The sequence below is a fragment of the Hesperophylax consimilis genome, chromosome 13 (genome assembly GCF_061612785.1).
Source record: "Hesperophylax consimilis isolate HC1 chromosome 13, BYU_Hcon_1.0, whole genome shotgun sequence".
Lineage (NCBI taxonomy): Eukaryota > Metazoa > Arthropoda > Insecta > Trichoptera > Limnephilidae > Hesperophylax > Hesperophylax consimilis.
In genome coordinates, this window is record NC_142848.1 from 25,622,748 (window position 1) to 25,635,294 (window position 12,547).

Consider the following 12,547-nt stretch of genomic DNA (forward strand, 5'->3'; position numbering starts at 1 on the left):
TGGCGCGGTTTTTAGCCCCGTGATCACTCGCGGGGTGTTGTGGCCACCCCACATACTCGAAATACATTTTTATACATAAAGTATCAGTTAATGGAATTATACCAGAATTTTATTATTTAGTGTTGTATGACGTATGTAAATAAAAAACCTAAATTTTATAAATCAACTTTATTACTTTTCTGCAAAACATTATAATAATCAGCCCTTTTTAGTCATAATATTGAGATCTTTCCTCAAAATACCAAAAAAATAACAGAAATTCTCGATCCTTCTTTAAAAATAATATTTACACGGCACTTGTCATCGTTGAGCAAACATTTTGAAAAATATTTTCCCGAAAATCTGGAGCAATATGACTGGGTTAGAAACCCTTTCCAGTCGACCTCACCATCAACACTTTCGACAGCAGAAGAAGAACAGTTAATAGAATTGTCCTGTGACTCCAGCCTTAAGCTGCAATATAATAAGGATAAGCCACTTGAATTTTGGAGCTCAGTTTATCAATAATATCGTTCCATCAGCACTGCAGCGTTAAGGGTTTTATTACCGTTTGCGACATCATACTTGTGTGAGACAGGTTTCTCTGCAATTGCAGTCATTAAGAATAAGTACAGATCAAAAATAAATTTAGAGGCAGAGACGAGAGTGGCGATTTCAGCCTCGTTTTGAGAAACTATGCTCGGAAAAGCAAGCAAATCGTTCTCATTAATACCAAAGAAAAAAATTGCTTATTTATCTTTTTTGTTTGCTTCCATTTTTGCTTTTATGTTGTGTTCTTTATTTTCTAATAAAAAATTTATATACTATTTGAAGTTTTTCTGACAAATTGTTATTAGGTAACGTACCCATACTACGTGACCCGTTCAGGGGGGGGGGCTTCAAAATACTACGCTTGGTAGTAGGGGGGGGGGGGGGGGGGGGGGGGGGGGGGGGGGGGGGGGGGGGGGGGGGGGGGGGGGGGGGCGTCGCAAAAATATGGCAACTTTCCAAGGGCGTCACAGTTGAAAAAAGTTTGGGAAGCCCTGGTTAAATTAACAAAATCAAATAAATTTTCTTATTTATCGTAAAAAACCTGATAAAGTAATCTCCGCAAAAGTATAACACGAGCACTCGCGGGGTGTCGTAACCACCCCACGCAAACTTTGACACGTCCTCACTTTTCTAGCGCTCGCGCCACACTGCCCCTCTTTCCCCGTATCGACGGGTTTAAAGGTCACTTGACGGTACTGAGACGCGCTGACTTGTAACTAGACAAATTATTATTCATTTTTACGTTTAAAAATGCGTGGGGTGCTGACAGCACCCCGAGCGAGTGATGGCGGGTTAAAGCGCAGAACATACAATACGATTGTATCACCCCAGCCAGGATCACTCCTGTCTCTATACACTAAGGGACTCTGTTTTGTTAAGACTTAGATCTGGAGTTTAATCGACCGTGTAATACATGGCAATCTTATAGCCAATATAGAAATTTAGGATGGACGGAATAAAGGAAATTGATTGAGCGTTGATTTTTTCTTTTTATGTCATCTTTTTTCTTGCCTTTTCTTGTCTTTTCTTGTCTGTTCTTGGCTCTTCTTGCCTCTTCTTATCTCAGGCTGTCTCTTATTTTCTTTTCCTCCCTCTTCTTGCCTCTTTTCGCCTCTTATTGGTTATTTTTCCCTCATGATATATCTCTTCTTGGCTTTTCTTGTCTCTTCTTTTCTCTGCTTGTTTCTTCTTGGTTCTTCTTGGCTCTTCTTGCCTCGTCTTGTCTCTATTTGGAATACCAAAATACATATCTTTTTTCATAAACAAATATAATAAGCAATGGTTCACAGAGTGAGAAATTCATCCAAACATAAATTCAACGGATAATAAAAAATAATATTACCTATTTACATTATCCTTCTTGAGCCTAATATCGAAAAAATGTCCTACCTCGATGATAAATATTCAAATTACAGTATCTGTGGTCTTAAATTCGGATGGAAAGGAAGGTAGGGGGATCCAGTGACCTTTCCTTAACGACCTAACCCAACCGGACTCGCAATCTCTAATCCCAACCTATCCCAATCATTTTGTTGATGGTACATGGTACAAGATTCATCTGCACATACAGAGTGTTTATGTTAAGTTACACCTAAATGTTAAAGCATCAGATACCGGTAACTTATAATATCCATCTGTTCTGTTTACTATGAAAAGCAGACTGATAAAATTACAAAAGCGACAATAAATTGAGATTAATATTAGCATTAGCAATACTTCGAGGTGCTGCAGTAGGTACTGCCTCCAGTTCCCAGCTTGCCACATTTTCTTTCTCCCCTTGCCATGCCATAAGAGAAGGCGAATTATTTGGAAATGTCGCAAAACATTTTCGTAAAATCGGTAACACTATGGCTTGCAATTTTCAGAACTTTATAAGTAGGGGACGCCCCAGAAAGAAAATGCAAATGTTTTCGAACGGTTCCGGAAGAATCTTTCCCTAGTGAGGACAAAAGTTCGTTTAAAGGATAATTTAAGTTTTCCAAGGGTTCCTGAAGCATATTTCCCTAGTGAGGAAAACAGTTTTTTTAACCCCAATTTAAACGTTCGAACTGTACCGGAAGAACCTTTGCCTAGTGAGGACAAAAATTCGTTTAACGGATAATTTAAGTTTTCTAACGGTTCCCGAAGTATCTTTCCCTAGTGAGGACAACAGTTTGTTTTAACCCCAATTTAAACTTTCGAACTATTCCGGAAGAACCTTTCTCTAACGAGGAAAAAAGTTCGTTTAAAGGATAATTTAAGTTTTCTAACGGTTCCCGAATTATCTTTCCCTAGTTAGGACAACAGTTTGTTTTAACCCCAATTTAAACTTTTGAACTGTTCCGGAAGAACCTTTCTCTAATGAGGAAAAAAGTTCGTTTAAAGGATAATTTAAGTTTTCTAACGGTTCCCGAAGTATCTTTCCCTAGTTAGGACAACAGTTTGTTTTAACCCCAATTTAAACTTTCGAACTATTCCGGAAGAACCTTTCTCTAATGATGAAAAAAGTTCGTTTAAAGGATAATTTAAGTTTTCTAACGGTTCCCGAAGTATCTTTAGTAGTGAGGAAAACAGTTTGTTTTAATCCCAATTTAAACTTTTGAACTGTTCCGGAAGAACCTTTCTCTAATGAGGAAAAAAGTTCGTTTGAAGGATAATTTAAGTTTTCTAACGGTTCCCGAAGTATCTTTCCCTAGTTAGGACAACAGTTTGTTTTAACCCCAATTTAAACTTTCGAACGGTTTCGGAAGCACCTTTCCCTAGAGGGGTACAAGTTTGACTGTTAGTTTCTTAGTTAACTCTTGACAGGCCAAGATGCCAAACAAAACGTCTGTAACCAAGTGGTCTTCCAATGACCCCAAAACTTTTTGAAAACTTATAGAGCTTCTTTAAACTCGGCCACCCTGACAAATCGGCAATTGCCGAGCATTTGATTGACACCGGGCATTACTTTGGATTTGTTCCTGAAATCCTGGGGAGACCCAAAACTTATAGAGCATGGCTGATTACGGAAGCCATTGAAATTCATAAAAATCCCGTAAACATTAATAGAGACGATGGAGCTAAGCTCAATAGTTCTTGGTATCCGGTAATTGACGGCTACACCAGAGCTAAGCGAAGAAAAACCACTTTACATAAAAAAAATGATACGTTAATGTTAGCTCAGAGGGTTGGAGCTGGCAACACGGTATCACAGCCTCATACTTAAGCTCACATTTTAACACAACCTCAAATAACAAATCTGCCCTGATGATGGACACTGCAATGCTGTCCGAAACGTTGGCTAAAGAAGGAGTTAGCGCAACACGGCATAACACCCCAAAAACAAATAACAAAAATACTTTTGGCCGTGAAAATCTTAAATCATACAGAAATATCAATTATTCAGTCAATTATTAATGGTAACTTATGTATCTGCGCAGAAATACTTAAAATACTAAAATGACATGTCAAGTATTTAAGCTAATATAAGGAGGATAGTAATTTTGGGTACTACCTACTCCCTTCACTTGGCTGCGGGATAGTTAACTTTTGTCAAAAATATGGTTTATCCGATACCAGACGATACGGATAAAATGAAATTGGTTATAAATATATGGAATTTTAATATGATCACCCCGTATCATGAGGTAAACTTCGTGTTGATATTAATCCTAACTGCCCGACGTATAACAAGAAATTGGCATAAATAAGTGGGGTACCCAGTACCCCAGCTAGTCTGAGTAACCATACCAACATAACCTGCCCCAATGGACCTTTCTAGAGCCGTAATGGTATACTGCAGAGCTCATTGATTAATCACAGGGCTCGAATGTTTCGTTTCTTAATTGTTTGTGAATGGCGCAAAAGAGCCCCACAGCGCGGTGCCAGTTCGTATCTTGGGAGAATTTGGCATAACAATAATAATAATATTAAAATAACAATTGTTATTTTTGTAATGTTATATCACCTCGAGACCCTTTTTTAACTCTTAACAGGCCAAGATGCCAAACAAAACGTTTGTAACCAAGTGGGTCTTCCGACGACCCAGTGCATTTTTCTGTCTTATGGGCTTTTAAAATACAGAAATCCCAATTATTCAGTCAATCATTAATGAAACTTATGTATTTGCGCAGGAATCGTCAAGTATTTAAGCTAAAATAAGGAGGATAGTAATTTTGAGTACTACCTTCTCCTCCACTTGGCTGCGTGGTAGTTAATGGATAGAAATAATTTTTTTATTTTCTTAATTTAATTTTAGTTTCATTTCAGTTTGCAAATTACCAATAAGGAAGTTGAGTAAAAAATATTTTGACTTATAAAAAATATGTTCATGTAGATCAAAAAATATAGATTCTAAATATATAAATATATTTCTATATTATTATTCTTAGAATTAGTTAAACGTTCTTGAAAAAGCATTCAATAGCAATAGACTGTATACGCTTCACGATTGGTCGAAATAATTCTGACGTCACATGTGTCGTGATTGTACGTACAACAGATCACCTATGGTGCATCTCTTTCTATTACATGAGAGATGGTCGGTTTAGATGAGAGAGGTGTATAGGCCAAAGGTTTATTTGGGTTTGTCAAATATATGTACGTATTTGTTGTTAATTATTATATGAAATGGATTTCTAAAGATACATATTCGTATAGTGCTTTATAATAATATGTTGTTTATTGCATAACTTAGAAGTTTTTATTATTATACATGTCACATAGCATGTGATACACTTCAGGCCGCCGGCCGCCCAGAAAAGTCAAACAGTGAACTGGGCTGTAAACCGTTATTTTACTATTGGTCTTTACTTTTCTGCGCGGTGGTCCTGAATTCGCGCGGGGAACGTCAACAAGTAGCGACGGCAATACCGTACAAGTACCGTACCGGGCGAGAAAAGCAAATATTCTAACTTAAAATATTAATTTAACTATGAAATCTTAATCAATTTTCTTTTTTCTTTTAATAACATCAATTCTAATAGACGGTTAACATTGGTAAAAAAAATACTGGAATTCCTTGTTGAAGAATTACAAATTTTTCTATACAAAATGCTTATGCGACGTGGTTTTCACAGTTCGAATGACGTCACACCACACCCCGCCTCTTACCGCTCGGATTCCGCTCGTTTTGGCGGGCTTAATAAAATTTAAACTTTGAGAATTAATTTAATTATGAAAACAAACTTTAAAAAAAAAAAATACCAGTATTTAAGTTTGAATGCGAACATTGATAAAAAAAAATAAAAAAAATGGACTCAACTTCCTTATTATAACGTATCTACATGCTGTTACGTTTTATCTTGCTTAAAATGGTTTGTAAAATCTTTTTTGAATTTATTAATTGGTGTAGTTTTTGTAGTTTTCGACAGCACATTATAATATTCAATTCCTTCGAACAATAAATTGTTTTGCGTGTTGGCTTTGTCTTTCACTATTACATTTGTCGACTACCAAAGTAGTCTGATTTCATTGCATATTGCCATCCTTGTGTTAGGTCTGTGAATGTCCTTGTTGTATTTACATTTTTTGAACAGTATTTTGATAGCAGGTTGATTATTATTATCTGTTTCACTATTAACCAATTTAGCTCCTTTAAGATTTTAGTTACTTTTGAAAATCTATTTATAATTCTTGTTGCTATATTTTGGAGAATTTTTCACATGTTTTGTTCTCTGTCGTTTCATTAGAAAAGAATCGTTGAACAGTTACACAATATGAAAAACCTTCAATTTATCCAAAGCATATTTTTGTAATTCATAATGTATACCAATTCGTTATAAAGATTAATCAAAATAGTGATTTAGCATTAAGCTTCGCCTTAAGATTAAGCTTAGTGAGTGATAAAATAATTTGCAGCCGGCTGTAATAATAATAACACTGCTTGCAGCAAAGTGAAGTCCGATAACGGCACGCGTCGTTAAGGTGCCCGTAAACAAGCAAGATAAATAGAAGGCATATTATTGCCTACGGCCTCTTGCCGAACAATTATCTTTCCCGGCAATACAAAACACGATAATAAATATAATAAGAATAATTTTCAATAAAACTTCTATACATTACTACCATTAAATTTAAATAACATATATAATATTTGCAACGATTAAGAGGATGAATAAAACATATAGAATATTTTTATAAAAATATTTTTTTTTTAAATTCATGCATTCAAAAATTATCATAATTATTATAACCAAAATTATTATAATATTTATGGATGAAGATCGCATTAATGAGGAGAGACTCTTTCAAGAATCGAGAGAATTTCCCTTTGGAATCTCTCCGCACTAAAGTAAAATATGTAAAAATCGGAAGAGATTTGGTTTAGGAGAAATACACTTCTCCCCACCGGGAGAACAATTGGCAGATTAGGTGTAATAAAAAAATATAGTTTATATTATTTAGCTACAAAATTATACATAAAGGTTTACTGTACATATGTTTTACATGCAGGAATATATAATAATCTATGATAACGCTATCTAATATAGTCATCAGGAACATGGAGACTGCAAAAGAGCAGATTTCTTGATATAGCATCGCAGTAGTATGAATAAGTAGCGGCGATATGCCCCTCTCTTCTGAGCTGCAAGGAGTGAAGTTCGAGCAAGAACAGAAGAAAGTTCATTGCGTAGAACCACAAATCGGCGTGTAGAGAAAACTCAGAAACAGATATCCTGCAATAACTCTACCAAACTTGTAGAAATTAAATTCCAAAATTAAATACAAGTTCAAAATTTGGTAGCGGGTAGGTGGCAAATAATGACGTATATTATGTAACAGAGCGAGACGATTTGACCCGGCAATATTGTCACAATATCGGTAGCCGAGAGAACTCACCGGCAAGATAGGGAAACACATAGACAGCAATTAATAGGCAACACACGACAATGTTGGGCTATATTACCAGATATTACCCATCAATACGGAAATAAGGACGGTAATACCTTACCGGTTACCATTATAACATTATTTTGTCTCGGAAGTATTTTTAAGTGCCGCCCACTGCTTGGCCATACTAACAACACTACCACTGCAGTGCCCACTACAACACTGCCCGCTGCTTACTGCCCACACTACCCATGCAGTGCCCTTTATGCAGGTCCCAGGCTGTGCCTATTACTGACATCGAAAATCATAAGTAGTAGTGAAACAAGGGACTTGCTGGGAAACGATTATGAAAAAAGAAATCGGATAAATATTTGCACAGAAAACCAATACAACTGGTGTGTAAAAAGGTAGTGTCAAAATACATTCCACTTTCAATTTAAATTATACATAAACCAAATGTTATAAAAATGTGTTAGAAAAGCAGAATAAAAGCAAAATACATCGATGTCTACATTAGTTATGTTGATTAGAATAGTAAACTGAGGTGACAATCTGACGGTGATTGCTTTTGCAGAAGAAAACAATCTGGAAATTTAATATTGTATGTAAGGAATGGTTTTCTCCTTGACACAATAATACCTTGTGTAAATTTGACCGGCTGTTAAAATCAACTACTATAAGATCCGTTAAGACTGAATCGTAAACAAACAAAATAATAAATGGGCCAACGCCGCGCCTCGTTCAGGTCACCGGTCCTCTAAACCTGTTCCCGCGACTCCCCGGGCAAGGAGGAAGTCAAAGTCACTGCAGTGAATACGATATAGTAGTTACAACACAAGATATCCAACAATGCAATAGCACAACAGCACAATATTACAACAACACAACAGCACAACAATACAACATAATACAACACAACACATAGCACAACGACACAACACAACAACATAACACCCAAAAATACAACACAACAGCACGATAGCACAGCATCACAGTAGCACAATAGCACAACACAAAACACAACACGACACGACGTACTCGTAATGCAAAGCATAATTTGGCGCGGGCCGGACTTATTGACGCCAGACAAAACACACGTCAAAATTAGACGACAAAAAACATAACTTGTAAATGAGATCCTTTTTTTTGATAAATATTCACTTTTTATAGTACCTAATATATAAACGAGGATCCATTGACCATTGAAGTTTCCACTGACATTGCTAAAGAAGAAAATTTGGAAAAATACCTACCGGGAAAGTTCTGGGAAGGTGAAAGGTATGGGGATTGGATAGGAATTAAAAGAAAGAGTCAAAGTTGGAGAGGTCATAGGATCTCCCCAAACCAGCCTCTGCGGATCTGGCTAAGAAAAATCAATGTACATAACAAAGAATTGAAAGAAAAGTAAAATAATGATAATTAAACTTTTATTATGTGTCATTAAATTCGGACTAAAAACTGTACCTAGGTGTAAGGCGAAGATTGCCCTCTAGATAGTAATCTTTCTACTCTGCACCGGGTAGTTGGGACTCTTGACACCTTTTATTGTTAATTTCGTGACATTTAAATGATTTTTAAACTACTATTGACAGTTCTCGTTTGATCAGGGAGCACCTCTTTATGCAGACCCAGGAGGCAGTATACAAAACGCCAACGAGAAATATCTGCGTCAGCCGCCGATGAGACTAACCCTTTATGCGAACGCAGCCGGCCAGAACTTCGGCCTACTTGCAATAATTATTGCACTTTGTTCTGTGAGCGCTTTATGCCTAGAATTACCACGTACCAGTAGCTATTATAGTATAGCTGTACCTCCGCTTAGGCACGATAGGGGATTGTGTTTTTTATAGTATTTCTTGGTCTATTGCTTAATATTTGTGTTAATGAAGTTCTGTTGATCCAGACCGAAACTTTTGTTTGATTAGTTTATTTTGTTTCGTTAGTTTATTCTGTGCGGGTTGTTTCAATGAGTTAGGTATGTGGTTATAAAGTTTAATGGCGTAGTAATTAGTGTCTTGTCAATTATTGTCGAATTGTCATCATTTGTCGAAAAAACCCCAAATGACTTATTGACCTAGGAATAAAGGTCTTAAAAAACCTTTTGAATATTTTACTTTATTTTATTTGTTTTTTTATTCTAAACTCACATAAAATATAACCCAATGAATATTTTCAACTATAAATTAGTAGTAGTAGTAATTAAGTTGAGCTTGATATTTTGATGCCCATCAATTATTTAATTCCTTAAAACAGACAATACATCTAGCTAGGAATTAACATCGCCCAGGCAAACATAATCTCCCCTTCAATTACTTATGTTTTGCAAATATTTCCAATATTTATTTATATTATACGTCCATCGGCATCCAGAAGAATAAAATTATGATAACATAAATTATTTAATAATTCATTGGGGTATGTTTTAGCTTTCTTGTCATTAAGTTCCGTGCATTTGAACACATCTACTATTTCTGCGAAAGTATTACCAACTGCATGCAATCTAGGTACAAAGGAATAATGTTGTTGCAATTTAAAAGACTTTTCAATCGAGTAGTTATAATATACATGAAAAGTAATTAGGCTGAAAATCAGGGTTGCCTATATTTCTATCAATAAATTAAAAAATGCAATAACAATATTTTAATTGTAAAAGGGTATAGCGTTTTAAGACCTGATTTTATTGAGGATTGGGATTGCAAAGGATAATGGCGATTGGATTTGAAGAGGTGAAATTATCTAATTATCATTAGATAAAGAAATTTCAGTGAGTCTGTATTGTATAATAACTATGTACTTGTATCCCGACAAAGTTAACAGAAAGAGAGGTAATAGTTATATTAGTTACTGATAGACAGAAGTCACAGAAGGTAGGTTTATACCTTTCGAGTCTATGCACAGTGCGCACCGAACATATGTGATGCGATGTGCATGTAGATGAGATGTGTCGGTGAGGCCCGGATGCTGGGCAGACTAGTTGTCTAGTGGAAGATTAGCGAACCGAGAAGTCACTTTAGAAGTTGCATAGGAATTATGGTTTCAGGAATGAACTACATACGTAACGAGTGCACATGACTTTTATGTACCTATACACCGTGTTCCACACTCATACCGCAAGACTTTCGGGGTGATTATTCAAACGCTAAGAAAATTGAAAAGTTTCACCAAATCAAGATTAAACGAGATAAAAAAAACGTGAGTAGGTACGTAATCAAAATATAAAAATATTCAAATAATATTAATATTTCAAGTTCTTTCATGGGTGATTTTATATGAATGAGTATAAGAAGTATTTTGGAGATTAGGTAAGCAGTATACTCACTTCAAAAATAAACAAAAAATTCTTTGAGAAGTTGAAGGCGTCCGAGAAAGACATGGCCCGGTGCAGTGAAATAAATTCTAGAGTCGGGTCATGAAAAGACAGAATAACAAAATCAAAATCCATCAAACGAGAATTTTGACATAGCAATAAAATCTTTGAAATTTCGGTTTTTTTAAACTCTTTTTAACATCCCTTTCCTTTTTTCGACTAACGACTAAAAAAATGGTTTTACAGATGTGTTTTCTTTAACCTTTGTTTCTTTATAAACTGTTTGTGTCAAAAGCTTTGTTTAGACTAAAAAAAAACCAAGTAGTGTAATTTTTAAGTTGTTTTTGTAAAAAAGTTAAAAGTTTGTTTGTTATTTTTCTGTTGGGTTTTTGTAAAATTGAATATTTGAAGCATAGTAGAGATAGGTTATTTAGCAGTAATTTGAAAAACAATTACGTTCAATTTGCATCGCCTTAGGAACTTACCTACAAATATCTTTTAAGTTTCTGCTAGTGGAAAAAAACCAAAGGGATGTTATAGAGAGTTTCAAAAACATATTAAATACCCGTAAACTGTAAATAACAAACTAATCATAATCCCATTTCAAAGATTTCTCTTGTATGTCAAAATCCGCGTTTCGCGAACTCTACTTCTTCTTTTTTCGATTATAAATAAAATTTCATCCAAAAGTGCTTACAATACTTCAAATTCATATGAATCGTATACTCATTCATGTAAACTCATCCATGAAAAAAACATGATTGATTGCTTGCTGTATCGTGACTTTGTACTGCTTCTGATGCCGCCGACTTCTCTGACCATGCAAGTTTGCCTAGCCAGATAGATTAGTCGGGATGATACAATTGATTACAGAATCAGGTCAACCCTTTCATTACGGCAAATGAATCGACTAGACACTACACTAAGCCGCAGGACCATGGGTCGATAATCTTTGGTTTGGATTTATAATATTATTTTGGTATATTGTTTGCCTTTGCTTGTTTAACAAGCGATAATTTAGATAAATGTTGAATTTCAAAAACTAATCTTTCTACTTCCAAAAAACTGAACTCTATTTCCATTTCTCTAGCCCGAAATATATAATATATATCCTCGGTATTTCGTGAATGATTATTTAATAAATTAGTTTCCGAATAACAAAATATATATTGATAATTAATACATGAATACTTTCTGCAATATATTTGGTAAACGCTGTCTTTCATATGACCTGTCACACCCAATCCTCGAATAACAATGCGGTAAGCGGTACCCTAGATACCGCGGTTGTTATTGATATCTAGGATACCACCCACATAGACATATACTACACTATCAATGGTTTTTGGAAATTTAAAAAAATATATGTTTATTTTAAACGACAACCATTTTTTCTTTACCTCTTTCTTACTATCTGATAAAATATCATAACATCATGGAAGTCAAACATATTGATCATCAAGGCTTCGTAGTACTTGCTCAAAAAGAAGAATGAGTTGGTTTTGAAAGGATTCCCAAATAAATCACAAATCTGAAATCCCTGACTTAAAAATACGTAATTAATAAGGTCTTGTGGAATCATCTTTGCCGAAATTCCCAACAACTGTCTCGTCCAAGTATCGCTCAATATGACGAAAATGATTGTTTCACCTTTATAAAATCAAAACAAATCCTCCTTATTTAAACCTTCTACAAATACAGTCATGTTTTTTACATTTTTTTTAAACATTCTCTTCAATCATCTATTTTTCAACAACCTAATTAAAACTCAATTAAATTTGAAAGAGATTTTCTGATATATATAAGATATCTGAATTAATTCTGTTCAACAGCAATATTGCTCTCCCCACCGGCATGACCATTGACAAGCAAGTTGGGAGGTAGAACAGACTATGCTGTCGGTGACAGAGATAACCA

General features: G+C 35.1%; 1 protein-coding gene across 2 annotated transcripts in view; it reads left to right on the top strand.

Moving 5' to 3' along the window:
- Fs (Follistatin) overlaps positions 1–12,547 on the top strand; it is a 234,595-nt gene that overhangs the window by 138,436 nt on the left and 83,612 nt on the right. The window lies entirely within an intron of this gene.